General features: G+C 44.8%; 1 long non-coding RNA gene across 1 annotated transcript; it reads right to left on the reverse strand.

Annotated features, from left to right (window-relative positions):
• Window positions 1–1807: 1807 nt before the first annotated feature.
• On the reverse strand, window positions 1808–16229 carry LOC132015155 (uncharacterized). Its single transcript, XR_009403564.1, has 3 exons — window positions 16140–16229; window positions 6627–6863; window positions 1808–2210 (listed from the first exon to the last, which is right to left on the reverse strand). It is a non-coding gene; the product is annotated as an uncharacterized LOC132015155 (long non-coding RNA).
• Between the last annotated feature and the right edge of the window lie 257 nt (window positions 16230–16486).

The following is a 16486-nucleotide window of genomic DNA, read 5'->3' on the forward strand; positions in this document are numbered from 1 at the left end:
AAGCACTATCCTATCAATTCCCTTTCATGAAAAAACCTACTTCAAAGTAAAAATCCTGGGCGTCTGTTCGCTCCACATGTCACTGTTGCACATGGAACATTTATAGAAATATCCTGCAAGAGCTGGGTTCCTACTGCTTCGTGTTCTATGCACTGTTGCTTAATTCAAACTTCTTGCTCCTTATAAACCTGAATCAGCTGGAAATCTCCATGGTGACCGAAGACACGTGCAGAACACACGTTCATAAAGACAAGGTGTCAAAGTCTCCAGCCCCGCTCACTCCGCGGACAGACAGGAAAATCTGAAGCTGTGTGGTTCATGAAAATCCAAATGTGAGATGATTAATGGGAATGGTCAAGTTCTTGAACCTTCCAGAACACCAGGGGAGTGTGCTATAGGTATCCCAGGAGGAAACAGGGCTGCCCAGACGTCACCCTGCAGGGTGGCACTTAATGGGACCACCCACTCATTCTGGGGTGTCAGAACTTTAAAGACAAACCTTGCTTGCTTCCTGCCATTCAAGCACTATTATTCCCCACCCCACCCCACGTTTTATACATGATCAAAAAAAAAAAAAAAAAAAAAAACACCAGAACAGCTTTATTGATAGTATAAAATAACCTGCACATATTTGCTGTGTATGACTTGATGAATTTTGACCTTTGTGTACACTTCTGAAACTCTCACTACCATCGAGACAATGAACATGACCCTTGCTTCCAAGCTTCCTCGTGCCCTTGGTAATCCCTCCTTACTGCCCCCTCCCACCGCTATCCACACAATCAAGGATCTGTTTTTGACACGATCCATTGGCTTGCATTTTACAGAAGTGGAAACTTACCGTCAGTACTCCTTTTATCTGGCTTCTTTCCTTCTGCATAATTACTTTGAAATCTGTCTATAGTGTTGCATATATCAACAGTTTACTCCTTTGATTTGAGTGGTATTCCATTGTAGTATTCCAATTATTCCATAATTGATTTACAGTACAAATTAATTATTAAATATTAATAGAATATTAAGATTAATATTCTATTAATACTAATATTACTGATATTCGTATCAATTAGTAATTGGTAAAAATTAATACAATTATTAGTATTAATATTCTACTAATACTAATATTACTAATATACTAATATTATAATAGTATTCTAATAACACTATTAACAATAGTATTAATATATTATATATTAATATATAATAAATTAATATAGTATTCCAATGATTAGTATTCCAATTATTCCCATAATTGATTTATTTAATCATTCATCTGTTAAAGGACATTTGTTTCCAGTTTGGGGCTAGTACAGTAAAGCTGCTATGAATATTCACGTTTAAGTCTGTGAGTGGACGGGCGATTTTATTCCTCTTGAATATGGAAACACCTAGAAGTGAAATGGCTGGACCTTACAGTGGGGGTGTTGTTAACGTTTAAGAAAGCCGGGGAGAGCTCCAGTTTCCCCCATCCTTGCCGGCACTTGGTATGGTTCGTTTTTGAAAGGTTAGCTGCTCCCATATGCGTGGTGATTTCTCCTGGTGATCTTGATTTGCATTTTCCAAATGACTGGTTACACGGAGCATCTTTTCATGTCCTTTTTTTGCCAACTGTGTTTCTTCTTCAGTAAAGTGTGCTAAGATCTTTTCCCGTTTTAAAAAACTGGACCGTTTTTGCTGTCTTGTAATTGGGTTTTAAATGTTCTCAGTACATCCCAGATCCACGTCCTTTGTTAGACCTATATGTTGCATTTAATTTGGGATCGTATATAAACAAGACAGGCTTATTAGGAACAGCTAAACCACACTATAAAGTGAAATATACACTATTTATTCAACTGTTACCATAAGTATAAATCATACATGCAAAAGCTGCAAATAGCATGCACACGTATTACATTTAATCCCCCCCAATGGCACTGGTGGGACTTATAAACAGAGGGGCTGGAGGAAATCTCCCTGTCCTGGCATGTCCTGCTCTTCTTTATTGCTTGCGTCTTGTCCTTGGCTCCTTTTCTGCTTCCACTCTCCACTCTAATCCGCTCGGACACATCGGACGAATCTTGTGCAGGATCAGAAAGGACACCATAATTATCAGTCTTTAAGGCAGAGTCTTCCTAAGATGCCCGAGCGACCTTGGCTCCTCCTTTCAGCTGACGTCACAGCTGCCCGGCGACATCCGTTCTCTCCTCACTGCTAGAGGGTTCTTCTAGCTTTTTACAGGAAAAAACCAATGTTTTAGTTTTGTGTTACCTTAGAGACTCTTCCCCCTGATTTAAAAATAAATCATTTACTATCATTTGCTATCAAATATCCCTTTCTGGACTACCAGGGAGGCTTCTGTTTAACCCCTAATCCTGAGGGAGGCAACGTCAGCTCCTTGTTCCCTCTTCCCCTCGGAACCTGACAGACCATAAGTCTGTAAACAGGCTCCGTGCCTGGGTCTCCCCATTGAAACCCCACAAAGGCGGGTGCTTTGCCTATTTGGCTTACAGTTATGTTCTCCTAATGGGAGCTTGCTGTATATTTGTTGAATGAATGAATGAATGAATGATTGAGTGAATGAATGCATCAGGTGCACTGACCAGCCCAAACAGGTGGATGCAGGGCTGGGAACGAATTTCCACTAAGACCACCCAGCTAATAAACAGAGACAGTGCATGCCAGGTGAGCCTGGGGACAAGGGGACGTTACAATGGAGTGGGGTAGCTATTCCACCAGAGGCATTTCTGCTAGGCCCTGGCACAGGGGAGGGACACCCAAAGGCCCAAAGGGGGGCAGAGAGACTTCTCGGAGAAGGGATGACTCAAGAGAAGGAGGAATTCTTGAGATACACTGATTGGGGAGAACAGTCTCTGAGTTGGAAGACCACTGCCCAGGGCCGGCTCTAAGACCCTGGGGAGCTGCAGCCTGTGCCCGTTGAGTCCACCATGGGTCCTTCTCTTGCCCTCCATATTTTCACTGGTGTACCACCATCCAGTGAGTTACGAAGTGAACTCTTTTTTAAAAGCCCAAAGTTATTAAAAAAAAAAATTGCAAATGGTATTGAGGAAGGTTCTGGACTCATGAACAAATTTAACCTTAGAGTGATTTTTTTTTTTAGATTTTATTTATGTATTTACTTTGGTATTTATATATTTGAAAGACAGAGAGAGCGTGAGCATGGGAGCGGGAGGGGGAGGGAGAGGGAGAGGGACTCTGAAGTAGACTCCGCATTGAGCACAGAGCCCGACGTGAGGCTCCATCCCACGACTGTGAGATCATAACCTGAGCCAAAACCAACAGTCAGATGCTCTACCGACTGAGCCACCTGGGCGTCCCCTTAGAGTTATTTTTAAAACTCCTTTAAATCCTGTGCTTTCATTCTGTCCCTTTTTCCATGCCTAACTTCTCACTACCCTTGTACCTAGGGCCATTTTCCCTTGAATCTCTCTCACTGTTGTTTCACTCAACACACAGGAAACATGTGCTTTCTTGGCACGTCCCCGGCTGCCCCCCACCCAGGTCTTCTTTACCACTTGCCCAAACAACAACCGTTTCCTAACTAGCTACATCTCCTTGCGATGATGTCCTCATGGCTCAATGATATAATGTATGTAGGCTGCCCTTTTGCCAGGTCCCTTCTAATGCTATTACCCAAAGGATGAGGCATCCTGATGACTATCCCACCTCAATCTTCTCTCCTTAAGAGCCACCCTTTAACTGTGAAAACAGTCATGTGCAACAAGCCAAGGCTTCGGTGGTGGGATTCCAGTAAACAAATGGTCAATAATGAAAGACATGGGGGCGCCTGGGTGGCTCAGTGGGTTACCTGCTGTCAGCTCAGGTCATGGTCTCAGGGTCCTAGGATGGAGCCCCACATTGGGCTCTCTGCTCAGCAGGGAGTCTGCTTTCCCCCCTCTCTCTGCCTGCCTCTCTGCCTACTTGTGAGCTCTCTCTGTCAAATAAAAAAATATATGTTAAAAAAAATAATGAAAGACATGCACATTGGGTCTTCATGGAAGCTAACGAAGGGTGCAGTGAAAGCTTGGACAGGACAAACGGGTTTGGATGGGGGAGGATTGGGAAAGACATTTTTGAGGAAGTGACATTTGGCTGACACTTGGAGCATGAACAGGGAAGGACTAAAGGAAGAAGTGTGCGAAGTCCCAAGGTGAGAACACCTGGGCATTTGTGGGGAGTTACATAAACGTGGGTGGTTGGAGTGTGGTCACTCAAGGGAAAAAGACACGAGGTAGAATGGATCGAGGAGCAGGGGTTAGGCTACACCGAGCCTTCCAGGCTGTGATAGGGTTTATGGATCATCCTCACAGCTGGCGAGAGGATGGCCTGAAAGCCAGGAGACCTTAGGAGACTTGTAGGGAGGGCGGCAAGAGCAGCGTTTGGACCCAGTGAGACAAGAACAAAATGCCTCTGAGGTAGAATGAATGGGACAGATAGAGTGTGGTGGTGGGTTGCACGTCGAGGGGGTAGAAAATGATGTCAAGAAGGGCTTCCAGGTTTCAGACTGGTGAAAGGAAGTGTCATTTTCTAGCACATGGAAGAGAGGAGAGGAGCCCATTTGTGGGAGATGATCCCAGCTCAGTTTCAAGCAGGAGACCCTGAAGTCCCCTTCCTGCTTGCCTTTTGTGATTTATTATAATCTACAGTTTCTACAACTCCTATGGCCGTGAAATCACCTCCCGGAATGCATATATGCTTTCTTTCAAATAAGGTGAAATGCATCAAGGAGCAAAGACTATATTGCATGGCCTTAGGAATAGCTCACATGGCCGGGGACTGCAATAGTTCCCACTCTGCTGTGCTGTGCAGTGCATGTCACTATGGGACAGAGGAAAGAATGAGTGCATAATATTGGGATAAGTGAATTTTTAGAATTCAAAACATTGTGAAGTGATAGTTAATTATCATTATTATTTTTTTAAGAGACAGGAAAAGCAGCAACTCCAGAGCCCACTGATTTTGAAATTATTACCTTTTCATCTCACCCTAACGAGACTCCCTGAGCTTTGGCAATATTTACGCAAAGCAGCTGTTCTGCATAAAGACACTTGTGCTCACATCCTGCCCTAGGATATCACGGAGGAAAAGTCATGATGATCATATCCCTAACCCAACTCCCATTCGCAAGTCCCAATCTGTATCTTTTGCAAATGGTCTGAATTCGCCGTTAAGATAAATCAATTTCATTCAATTCAAATAAACAACAGGAACAATCAAGCCACCTAGGAAGTGGTGGGACAGTGGCAGCTGAAACTAATCATGAGATCATGGATTCTAACTCCTCCCTGCAGAAGCTGGTCCTTTGATAGAACACATAACACCTGGCCACAGCCAAACAGCCCCAGGCATGGTCTAGTCTGGAGCCAGGTGGGAAGACCCACAGAATGTGACAGGCAACATCTGCCCATGTTCCACACCTGACAGACCTCCAGAGGGAGTGTATCATTTAGCAATTTCGTGGGTCACCCCGATGCTCCTGATAGTTTCTCCTGAGCAGGAAGTCAGGAAGGGGGGATAAGAGTGGTAGGGAAAGACATCAAAACTACAGTCACCATCAAAGCAAGAGGAGAGGGGTGCCTATTGGTTTAGTTGGTTAAGTGACTGTCTTCAGCTCAGGTCATGATCCTGGAATCCCGCGATCGAGTCCCGAGTCAAGCTCCCTGCTCAGGAGGGAGTCTGATTCTCCCTCTATGGTCACAGAGGTTGCCGCCTGTGTTCTTCTCTAGGATTTTCATGGATTCCTGTCTCACATTTAGGGCTTTCATCTACTTTGAGCCTATTTTTGTGTATGGTATAAGGAATGGTCCAGGTTCATTCTTCTGCATGTGGCTGCCCAATCTTCCCACCATCATTTGTTGAAAAAACTCTTTTTTTTTCTATTGGATATTCTTTCATGCTTGTTGAAGATTAGTTTACCATAGAGTTGGGGGTCCATTTCTGGTCCTCTATTCTGTTCCATTGATCTATGTGTCTGTTTTTATGCCAATAGCATATTATCTTGATGATGACAGCTTTGTAAAAGAACTTGAAGTCTGGACTTGTGATGCCACCAGTTTTGGTTTTCTTTTTTAACATTCCTTTGCTATTTGGGGTCTTTTTAGTTCCATAAAAATTTTAGGATTATTTGTTCCAGCTCTGAAAAAATGTTGATGGTATTTTGATAAGGATTACACTGAATGTGTAGATTGCTCTAGGTAGCATAGACATTTAACAATGTTTGTTTTTCCAATCCATGAGCTTGGAATGTATTTCCATTTCTTTGTGTCTTAATTTCTTTCATGAGTGCATTGATTTTTATATCCTGCCATTTTGCTGAATTCCCTATATGAGTTCTAGCAATTTTGGGGTGGAATCTCTTGGGTTTTTAACATAGAATATCACTTCAGCTACAAAAAGTGAGAGTTTGATTTCTTTGCCGATTCAGATGTCTTTTATTTCGTTTTGTTGTCTGGTTGCTGAGGCTAAGACTTCTAGTACTATGTTGAATAGCAGTGGTGTTAGTGGACATCCCTACCATGTTCCTCTGCTGCTCTATCACTTATCAGAAGCTGGCTGACAGAGGCTCCCTCCCCCTGAGGTCTATCTTCCCAAATATCGCCTCAGATTCATTTCTCCGTGCCTCCTACCTTCCAGAAAGGGGTCACTTTTCTATTTGTAGAGTTGCAGCTATTCTTTTCTTAGATCTCCGGTTGAGTTCACAGATGTTCAGGATGATCTGAATTCCTGGTACCAGATGAAGTGAAGGTTTCCCACTCCTCCACCATCTTGGATTCTCTAATCCAGTGCATTTCAATTCCTCAGGCATTTACTACACGTCAAGAGTTAGGATTTTTACTATCTTGATTCACTTCCCATGAGTACATCTAGGAGTAAAATCACACAGATCATCACTGTAGTCCAGCCCATTAGTATATGGGTTTATAGCTATTTTAGTCCAACCCTAGAGCTCACCTAACAAGTTGTATAATCACACACACACACACACGTCAGTTTTCTAAGATCATGGAAATGTATTTTTAAGTTCCCTTTCAGTACTGGATTCATAAAGCAGAAACCATATCTTCCACTGATTAATTATTTTTACCTCTGAGTTTTCATCAATAAAGCATAATCCATCAGTCTGAATAATTAGTGTTTGAAGTAATTCTGTTCTAGATATTTCCAGGGCAAGGGAATTCATGCCAACCAGGAAAGCCTATTGCAGCCCCTTCTCTTTGTCAAAGGCATCTCCCAAGGTTGTCTTCCTTGGTTGGTCTTTAACCTTGAGTACACAAAGGGCAAGTCAATCCTTCTTATCCTCCTTGGCCCTCAAATGTTTGAAGATATAGCCACATTTCCCCTCTATTAGAAAACTCTCCACTCGCTTTGCCCATTCATCCTACATATGGCCTGGCTCTGGAACCCTTGCTGACACAACCAGAGCCTGGGTCCTGGGTTCTTTGTCCCAACAAAAGACAGTCTTTGCCTCATAGTGGCAGCAGCCTCTTGACTGTCCCCACATTTCTGGCATTGAGTGCAGGTGCAACAGGGGGCAGGCTCTCAGAAATGCTTGCTGTTGACTGGTGCTTGGGCTGAGTGGCCACGGAGCTAGCTGTCATTAGGACTGTCTCTATAGCTGAGGTAAGGGTCAGGCCTTTTCACCCTGGCTTTCCAGAGTTTAACAACACCTTCACCTAAAGAAAAAAAAATCTGAATGAGATGAAGACGGTGAAGGAACACAAGAAGGATAGTAGGGAGGAAATGCCATAGACATAGGGCATAGAGGGTAGAAAGAGACTTCTTTTCTAAAAACCCCTACACTCTCCCTGAGAGATGATCATTGAGAAGTTTCCATTTTATTCACCACCCAGTGGGCACCCGAGGGAAGGCCCTATCCACCTGCCAGGGCCAAACAATAGAAGTCCCTCCACCTCTCTCCCTCCTCAAGTGAGAGCCTGAGGCCAGTTAGTGAAGTACCGTCCTTAAGTGGCAGGTCAGAGGGCTCATATACCATCAGTGGCCTCCCAGTAATGTGACCTCACAGTAATGGACTCATCCACAGATTCTTTCGTGTTCTTTTTTTGTTCTTAGCCCATTAAGTCATGCCCTCCAGACTCCCTTGCCTCAGCATGTTGGAGAGGGGTGCCTACCTCATGTGCAAAGAGGGTACTTGTGCTCTGATGGAAGGATTTCAAGACTGTTGGGGAAAATAGGGAATTAACAGAGAGATATTTTAAAAACAGTAGAGGTTTTCTAATGCAATCACATCCTTCCTTTCAACATCTGACCTGCTGAAGGAACAGCCACAGTCAGTGCCGTGTGAGCATTAACTGGGTTACGAGGAGAGAGGGACTTTCTAGGGGGCCGGCAGCACAGCTCCGTCTCAGCCCATCCTCTCCATCCCACTTTGTTCCAAGTGCTCAGAAACTAGGCTGACCCGTCAGGCTCCTGCAGGTGTACAAAGTGACCCAAATGAAAGCCATTTCCCTCATAGCGGGGAAGCAAAGGCAGGCCGTGTTTCTCTTAGTTTTTCATCCATGTTTCTTAGTGGAGGGGAAAGAACTGCTTGTTATCATCTTCAAAGGGCTGATGGGAGAACACGTGACTGAAAGGACTGGGCAAGGGGTGGGAGCAGGGGCCAGGGAAGGGGGCTTTCCGCATGTCTCATGGCCTGTGCACCCTGGCTGGGCTCCGCATACTGGGGGAGACTGTGGGTTTTATTATTATTCAGGTGTGGTAAAGCCAACAGATTAGGAGATGATGGCCCTTGAAAAGACAGTCTGTTACAGTTCCTGAGAAGAAGGGGCACGCCACGCCAAGAGAGAGGGTCCCATGGGGAGGCACCAGGGGCAGGAGGAGGCTGAGGGAGTAAGGTGGAAACTGGGCCAGAGCCTTTGTTGTCATTTCTGTGGGAAGGAAAGAATGAGGCACGTCAAGCGGGTTTAGGATTGGCTAATCTGAACACTTTCAGGACTTTGAGCCACAGGGGCTGTGTCACCCCCAACCACCTGCCCATTGGGTCCCTAGTCCTTGAACGATTAGGAGGAGGAAATAGTGGCCCAGGGTGTGAGAGCCCAGTAAGGGGGGTGGTCAGGGTCTGGGGTTTGGCTGGTTTGCATATGAAAGAGCTCCCAGGTGAGTTATTTACTCTCACTAGGAACTGGCTAAGCCTGGGAGGGGGGTAGTCCCTTTAGGATCTGCCTGTCCCCAAGAAGTCAGAGCATCAGAATATAGAAAATAGAAGGCTGTGGTCACTAGAGAGAAGGAGGTACTTTGATGACGCCTATGAGATAACAAAATGGGAACGGACCAAAACTTTACTGAAAATTTTAAATCAGCCTGCTTTTCATCTGAAACTTTGCATTTATCTTCTTTGTCCTTCCTTTTCATCTCTCCTTAGCATGCAGAAATCCTGTGGTGGCAAAGCCTGGGGAAACTACGAAGTTGCTCTTTGTAGGCCTCGCGGCTAGTGTGGAAGAGAGAAATGATCTCTGTGTGGGGACTCATGGGTCCACCCAGGCCAGAATCCATCTTGGTCCCAAATGGGCCCTTAAGACAACAGATACAGTCACAGTGTATCTCCTCTCTCCAGACAAGTATTGCCCCATCCAGGCTTCTCCGGAGGTTCGGAGGTTCGCTGGGATTCTGGAGTGACAGGTTTATCAGGTGTGTGACAGCCTTCACCAGCAACACCCACTTCACGCCTTTCTTGAAAGAATGACTCAGCAGCTCCCACAGCCCTCACAGACCTCACAGCTTGAGGTGGAATGGCGCAGCTCCCACGTGACAGCCCCGCCATGGTCGTTTCCCCACAACCCCAGCCTGGACCCTTCTACCAGCACTGGAGAGCTCTGCTAATTCCGTGACTCTGGAGCCAGGCGTATTTGCTAAGTAAATACTAGAATCAAATGGCAGAGCTGTTCTCTGACGGGCCTCACTTCTCAGACAGAGGTGACAGGCACCCTGCAGACCTTCAGAACTGTGGTCAGAACCACACCCGGGAGCAGTGCTACACCCACCGATGTGAGTTAGTGGGAGGCTGTGCCATGGAAGAGGACTCACAGAAGGGTCTGGAGAATGGCTAAACATAGTGGAAAGCATTGCCTTCCCTACCACGCTGCCGAGAAGATGGTAGATAGAAGCCCTTGTCTGCTCCAGAGAAAACAACCCACTGTCCCCAGCCCCTCCCAGGAGGGTGCCAGAGGGGCCCTGAACGGAATCATCCCATTATCAGCAATCTCCCACTGTGAGCAAACCTCAACCCATTCAGGCCTTTGGTTAATCCAGGTTTCAGTCAGTGTAATGATTAACCCACCTCCTCTAACAAACCCGTCTTCAGAATTTCACTGACTACGTTGGGAACATCTGTGGGTGGACGTGGACGAGGGAAGTCCACCCCTACGAAGAGAAGCACAGAGCAGGTGAACATGAAGAGAAAGGTGGTCACAGGGGTCCTGGCACAGATGTTCCCCTCCTAGAGGTGGGCTGTCTCAGGGGACCACACCTGCGTCTACAATGGGGCCAGCTGGAGCTCCCCTGGGAGAGTCATCAGATGTGCCCCCAGGAGCCCTAGTCACTGCCTAGGCTTGGAGCTGCTGTCAGAACAGCCCCTCAGAGTCTGTGGCCCTTGCAGCCCCAGACCCAGAGTGTCCATTTTGGGAAGTCACTTTTTTCATACCTGCCCCAAATTCTGCCTCAAAACTCTGTTACATGGTCCCTTTCTTCTCTGCACACACAGCGTTCCCTCTCAGCCCCTCTACTGGAAGGTCCCATCTGTTTTTGCTCTCTAGATTTTCCCTTTTAAAAAAGATTTTATTCACTTACTTGAGAGAGAAGGAGAGAGAGGGCATGAGAATGGAGAAAGGCAGAAGGAGAGGGAGAAGCAGACTCCCAGCTGAGCAGGGAGCCCAGTCGAGCCCTGGCTCGATCCCAGGACCCAAAGATCATGACCTGAGCCCAAGGCAGACTCTTAACCACCCAGGAGCCCCTGATCTCCATATTTTCTATGTCTTCCCCAAGAGTCCCATTTCTTCCTATCCTAAATTCTAACTTGGCCCATTCCTTCTACTTAAAAGGAACATTAACATAACCCAGTTGGGGTTGCCTAGCCCAGCAGGGTACTATTCTCTACTATTGTATGCTTTCTGGGGAAGCATTTGGCTGTCAAATCATTCCTTTGTCATCCTCTGATTCATAGTCCCTATCCCACCCCCTGGGGCTTCCCCATCGAAAGGGGGCCCAGGGTGGCTGGGGGACATTGCACTAGAGAGAAGGACTCACAATTCCTCCTCCTTCTTCTCTTCAGAGTCCCTGCTGAAGCCACAGTGAAGCAACAATGTCATATGAATAAGTGTATCAAGGGCCCTGGGTAAAAAATAAGACTTTCAGGCTTCCAAACTTTGCCTATCCTGTGTTCTCTGCCAGACGTGCCCTCTTCCACATCTTGACTGGCCTGGCCCTTCTTGACTGTGTAAGTCCTACTTCATTTTAATACTCCACTCAAATCTTACCGTCTGTGTGGGAAGGGCCTCCCTGCCTCCCCCAGCCAGTCCCTGGGGCCCCATAAGAACTTGTCCATGCACTAGACCTTCTCAGTCCCTCCTCTGGTACAGTTGCACATGTGCCCCAACCTCTCCTGCTGGGCTGTGTGAATTCTGAGGCCAGTGCTGCCTCAGTTGCCTTGCATCTCTGGAACCTTCCCCAGCGCACTGCATACCTTACCTCAGTTACTTTGTATCAGGCCCACAGGTGGAGAAATGGTAACTCTTAGCATTATGTGTGTGTGTGTGTGTGTGTGTGTGTGTGTGTGCCAATAAAGAGTGCCTTAACCCCTCTGTGCCTGTTTCCTCACCTGTAAAATCAGTGTTAGGATGACAATACCCATGCCTCTGTCATGGAGGAGGTATAAGAATTAAGGTAGTTTGGGGCGCCTGGGTGGCTCAGTAGGTTAAACCTCTGCCTTCGGCTCGGGTCATGATCTCAGGGTCCTGGGATCGAGTCCCGCATCGGGCTCTCTGCTCGGCAGGGAGCCTGCTTCCCTCTCTCTCTCTGCCTGCCTCTCCATCTACTTGTGATTTCTCTCTGTCAAATAAATAAATAAATAAAATCTTTAAAAAAAAAAAAAAAGAATTAAGGTAGTTTAGTTGGGGAGCACCTGGGTGGCTCAGTGGGTTAAACCTCTGCCTTTGGCTCAGGTCATGATCTCAGGGTCCTGGGATTAAGCCCCGCATTGGGCTCTCTGCTCAGCAGGGAGCCTGCTTACCCCTCTCTCTCTCTCTGCCTGCTTCTCTGCCTACTTGTGATCTCTGTCTGTCAAATAAATAAATAAAATAAAATAAAGAAAAAAAGGGAGCTAATTGGGCGTACCTCACTCCATTTACTGCTCTCTGCAGATCTTACATATTTTTACAAATAGAAGGTTTGTGGCAACCCTGCGTGAGCAAGTCTCTCAGCATCTTTTTCCAACATCGTTTGCTCGCTTCATGTCTCCGTGTCACATTTATGTAGTTCTCAGGCTATTTCAAACTTTTTCATTATTATTATGTTTGTTTGGTGATCTGTGATCTTACTGAAAGCTCAGATGATGGTTAACATTTATTACCAATGAAATGCTTTTTAATTAAAGTATATACATCATTTTTTTAAAAGATTTTATTTTTAAGTGGTCTCAGTACCCAACACAGGGCTCGAACTCACAACCCCAAGATCAAGAGTCACATGTTCCACTGACTGAGCCAACCAGGTGCCCCAAGATGTATACATTTGTTTTTAGACATAAGGCTACCGCACACTTAATAGAACACAGTCTAATCTATTTATAACTTATATATGCACTGAGAAACCGAAAAAAATTCATCAGACTCACTTTATTGCAACGTTCTCCTTATTATGGTGGTCTGGAACAGAATCTACAGTGTCTCAGGGGTATGCCTGTATACAGAAAGCACTTAAACCAGTGCCTGGAACTGGCACCTAATAAATGTTCAGTAAATGTTAATTGTCTTTGTCTCAGAGGGACAGATGAGACTTAAGTGAGCCAACTTTGACTCCCTAACATTCTAAGGAGGGGTACAATAATAGGTTATCCTAAAAGTGTAAGCGTCACTTACTTAGCATTTCAATATTTGTTTTCTCAAACCATAGAGCACCCTTACGTCCCACTTCCCTTTTCTCCAATGGTGAAACGATCAAAGGTGGGACAGGGTGGGTTGGGTGTGAGGATACAAGTGAAAACAGAGTCAGAGTAATGGAAAAGCTGGAGAGAGTGTATAGAAGAGGGTGCAGAATGGGATAAGCAAGACGCAGGAATTAAAAGGGGGAATCTTTTCATTAGATTTAATTAAACCTAATTAATTAAATCTTTTAATCTTTTAATTAATTAGGTTTAATTAAATCTAATTAAAAGATTCCCCCTTTAAATCCCTGCTCCGTGTGTGTGTGCCTTGAAAAGTTTCTTTATTCTTTTTAACCTCAGTGTAGTCATCTATGAAATGGACATGAGAAAGCTAGAATAACCTCTTAGGTATTTTTATTTATTTTTTTAAAAGGATTTTATTTATTTATTTGACAGACAAGGAGATCCCAAGCGGGCAGAGAGGCAGGCAGAGAGAGAGTAGGGAAAAGACTCCCTGCTGAGCAGAGAGCCCAATGCAGGGCTCGATCCCAGGACCCTGAGATCATGACCTGAGCTGAAGGCAGAGGCTTAACCCATTGAACCACCCCGGAACCCTCTAAAGCATCTTTAATTCTACAAGAAATCCTAGGATTCTAATTCTAGATGTAATGTCCACATATGGTCATTCTATGTTGGAAAAATAACAAAGGTTTTGTTTCTTTTACCAGCAGCCTTGGCTGTGAGCAAGCTTGTAAAACAATAGCAAAATAATAGTAATAATAATAATAATAATAATAATAATGTTTTTTAAAAAAGAAAAAAAAAATCAACCTTGACCAGGACTAGGAATATTTTCACATCATTTACAAAGCTTTTTTTATTTTTTTATATTAAACATTTTTAAAAAGGTTTTATTTATTTATTTGACAGAGAGAGACCCCGCGAGAGAGGGAACATAAGCAGGGGGAGTAAGAGAGGGGGAAGCAGGCTTCCTGCCGAGCAGGGAGCCCGATGACCTGAGCCAAAGACAGACCCTTAACAACTGAGCCACGCAGGTGCCCCGAGCTATTCTTATTTTTCTAATAACATAGCGTTTTTATAATAAACATTATTTATCTATTCTAATTTTTATAATAAAATAGTGTTTTTATAATAAACACTATAATAAAATATTATTTAATAATAAAAATAATGTATACTATTTTTATCCTATTGATACTATATAAAAACTATATACATTGTTCTATGTATCATAAACATGTGTATATGATGGTTTTCATAACAGTTTCTCACCAGGTGCATCATTTTAACTAGAAACCCTAACTCCAAGCGTTCTAGAACCCCTGGAACCATTTTCCCCCGGGGAATCCACTTAGAGGAGCCAGTGTTCTTGGATCGGACTTCCCCTGGACGTTTTGCCTTGGGAGAAGCATTAGCAGAGAGCAGCCAGTTCCTTAAGGACTCAGGTTTTGAATTCTCACTCTTTGGGGTCTAGCGCTGCTCGGTCATTCTGTGGGTCTCTTTTACTGGCCAGATTCAGAGGCGTGGGGCCCGGCCATGACCAGGTCGGGGGGATGCTACAAAAATGCTTCATTGTACTTGCCTGCTGTCACCAGCTCCCTGGGTTTCTCACCTCATTTCCATTAATCCTCTCCAACACCACCGCCCCCCTCTACCCCTCCCCCGCCCCCGGCCCGAGGTAGCTGGAGGGGCAGGGTGCAATTAGCAGGGACCTGGATTTATAGCTGGGGTTGGGGAGAAAGAAGTGGCGGTCGCTCTGCCACCATTAGCGGCAAAGAAAGGACTATCTTTCCGGCCTTTCAGATCTCCAAGCATACAGCTGCGTCCCAGGAACCACCCAGCTTCCCCGGCTGCCTGCCTAGATTATTCGTGCAGAAATGGAGCTCCTCACTCTGGATCGCGTGTGTGCCTCTGAGGCTAAATCAGTCCCCGGGGTTGTGTTACTTCCTAATCAGCTGAAACAAAACGTCTTTTGATTTTTCAGAATTTAAACAAGGTCAACCATAGTCTGATGTCCCCAAACCAGACAGAAGGGCATGTCTCTGAAATTTTCCGTGTTTGAGGATGTTTTATTTGGAAAGTTCTGAGCCTGCGAGGAATTCTTTTTGGAAAGTCTCTCCCAGCTACGAAGCGGTAGGAACTGCTGCTACAAATGCCGACCGCAATTGTTCCAGCTGCAGGAAAAGATATGTGTCATGGAATTCACCATTTTAACCAGTTTACCTGTCCAGTGGCATTCACATTCTTGTGCAGCTGTGAACTGTCTCTTATCTCCTGAACTCTTCCATCCTGCAAAACTGAAACTTGGTCCCCATGAAACTCTGACAACCCATTCCTCCCTGGCCCCCGAAACCACCATTCTATTTTGTGTCTCTATGCATTGGACTCCTCTAGGTATGCCGTATGAGTCAAGTCATACAGAATTTGTTGTTTTGCAACTGACTTATTTTACTCAACATTTAGTCCAGGCTCATCCACAGTGTAGCCTGTGTCCAAATTCCCTTCCTTTGAAGGTGGAATATATTCTACTGTATAGAAAGTCCACATTTTGTCCCCTTATTGATCTATTGGTGGACATTGATGTTGCTTCCCTTGCAACTTTAAATCAGATATTTCCCATTGGCTTATTTCCTTTCAAATGAAAACTTTGTTCTAGGGTGTGTGGGTGGCTCAGTGGGTTAAGCCTTTGCCTTTAGCTCAGGTCATGATCTCAGGGTCCTGGGATCAAGCCCCACATCGGGCTCTCTGCTCAATGGGGAGCCTGCTTCCCCCTCTCTCTCTGCTTGCCTCTCTGCCTACTTGTGATCTCTCTCTCTGTCTGTGTCAAATAAATAAATAAAATTTAAAAAATTATATATATATAAATTTTATTCTGATAGCACTTAATAAATGCCAGCAAAAACTGTTTTTCTTTCATTTTGATTTTTTAAAAAAGGTCGAAATTCAAACTGTGTTAATAAGTGGGATTAATACTTGCAAGCCTTTGAATTTTTCATCTAACCAATCCATGAAACCCTCCACTTACCTCTACCACCAGCAGCTACGTAGAGACTGGGTCAGGATAAAAATCTGCAAACCCACTGGGAGTTCTTTAAATAATTGAGAGAAGATGTGAGAAAAGTCTGGCCAAGGATGTACATGATTGAGACAGGAGGGGCGGGGTTTGAAGACCAGGAAGTAAGCTGACAGTGGAAATGAGGGAGAGGACAGAATCCAAGACAGCTCATCTGTGGCCACAAGGAACCAGACATCCTGAAGTGTATAAAAGAGGATTAAGCAGGGTCCTAATAAGCCTCTAAACTAAGTGTATGCTTCATATAACATATTGATCCTAGGGCTTCAGGATAAAATCAAATAGTTGGATTTTGTGGC

This window comes from Mustela nigripes, chromosome 4, assembly GCF_022355385.1.
Source record: "Mustela nigripes isolate SB6536 chromosome 4, MUSNIG.SB6536, whole genome shotgun sequence".
NCBI lineage: Eukaryota > Metazoa > Chordata > Mammalia > Carnivora > Mustelidae > Mustela > Mustela nigripes.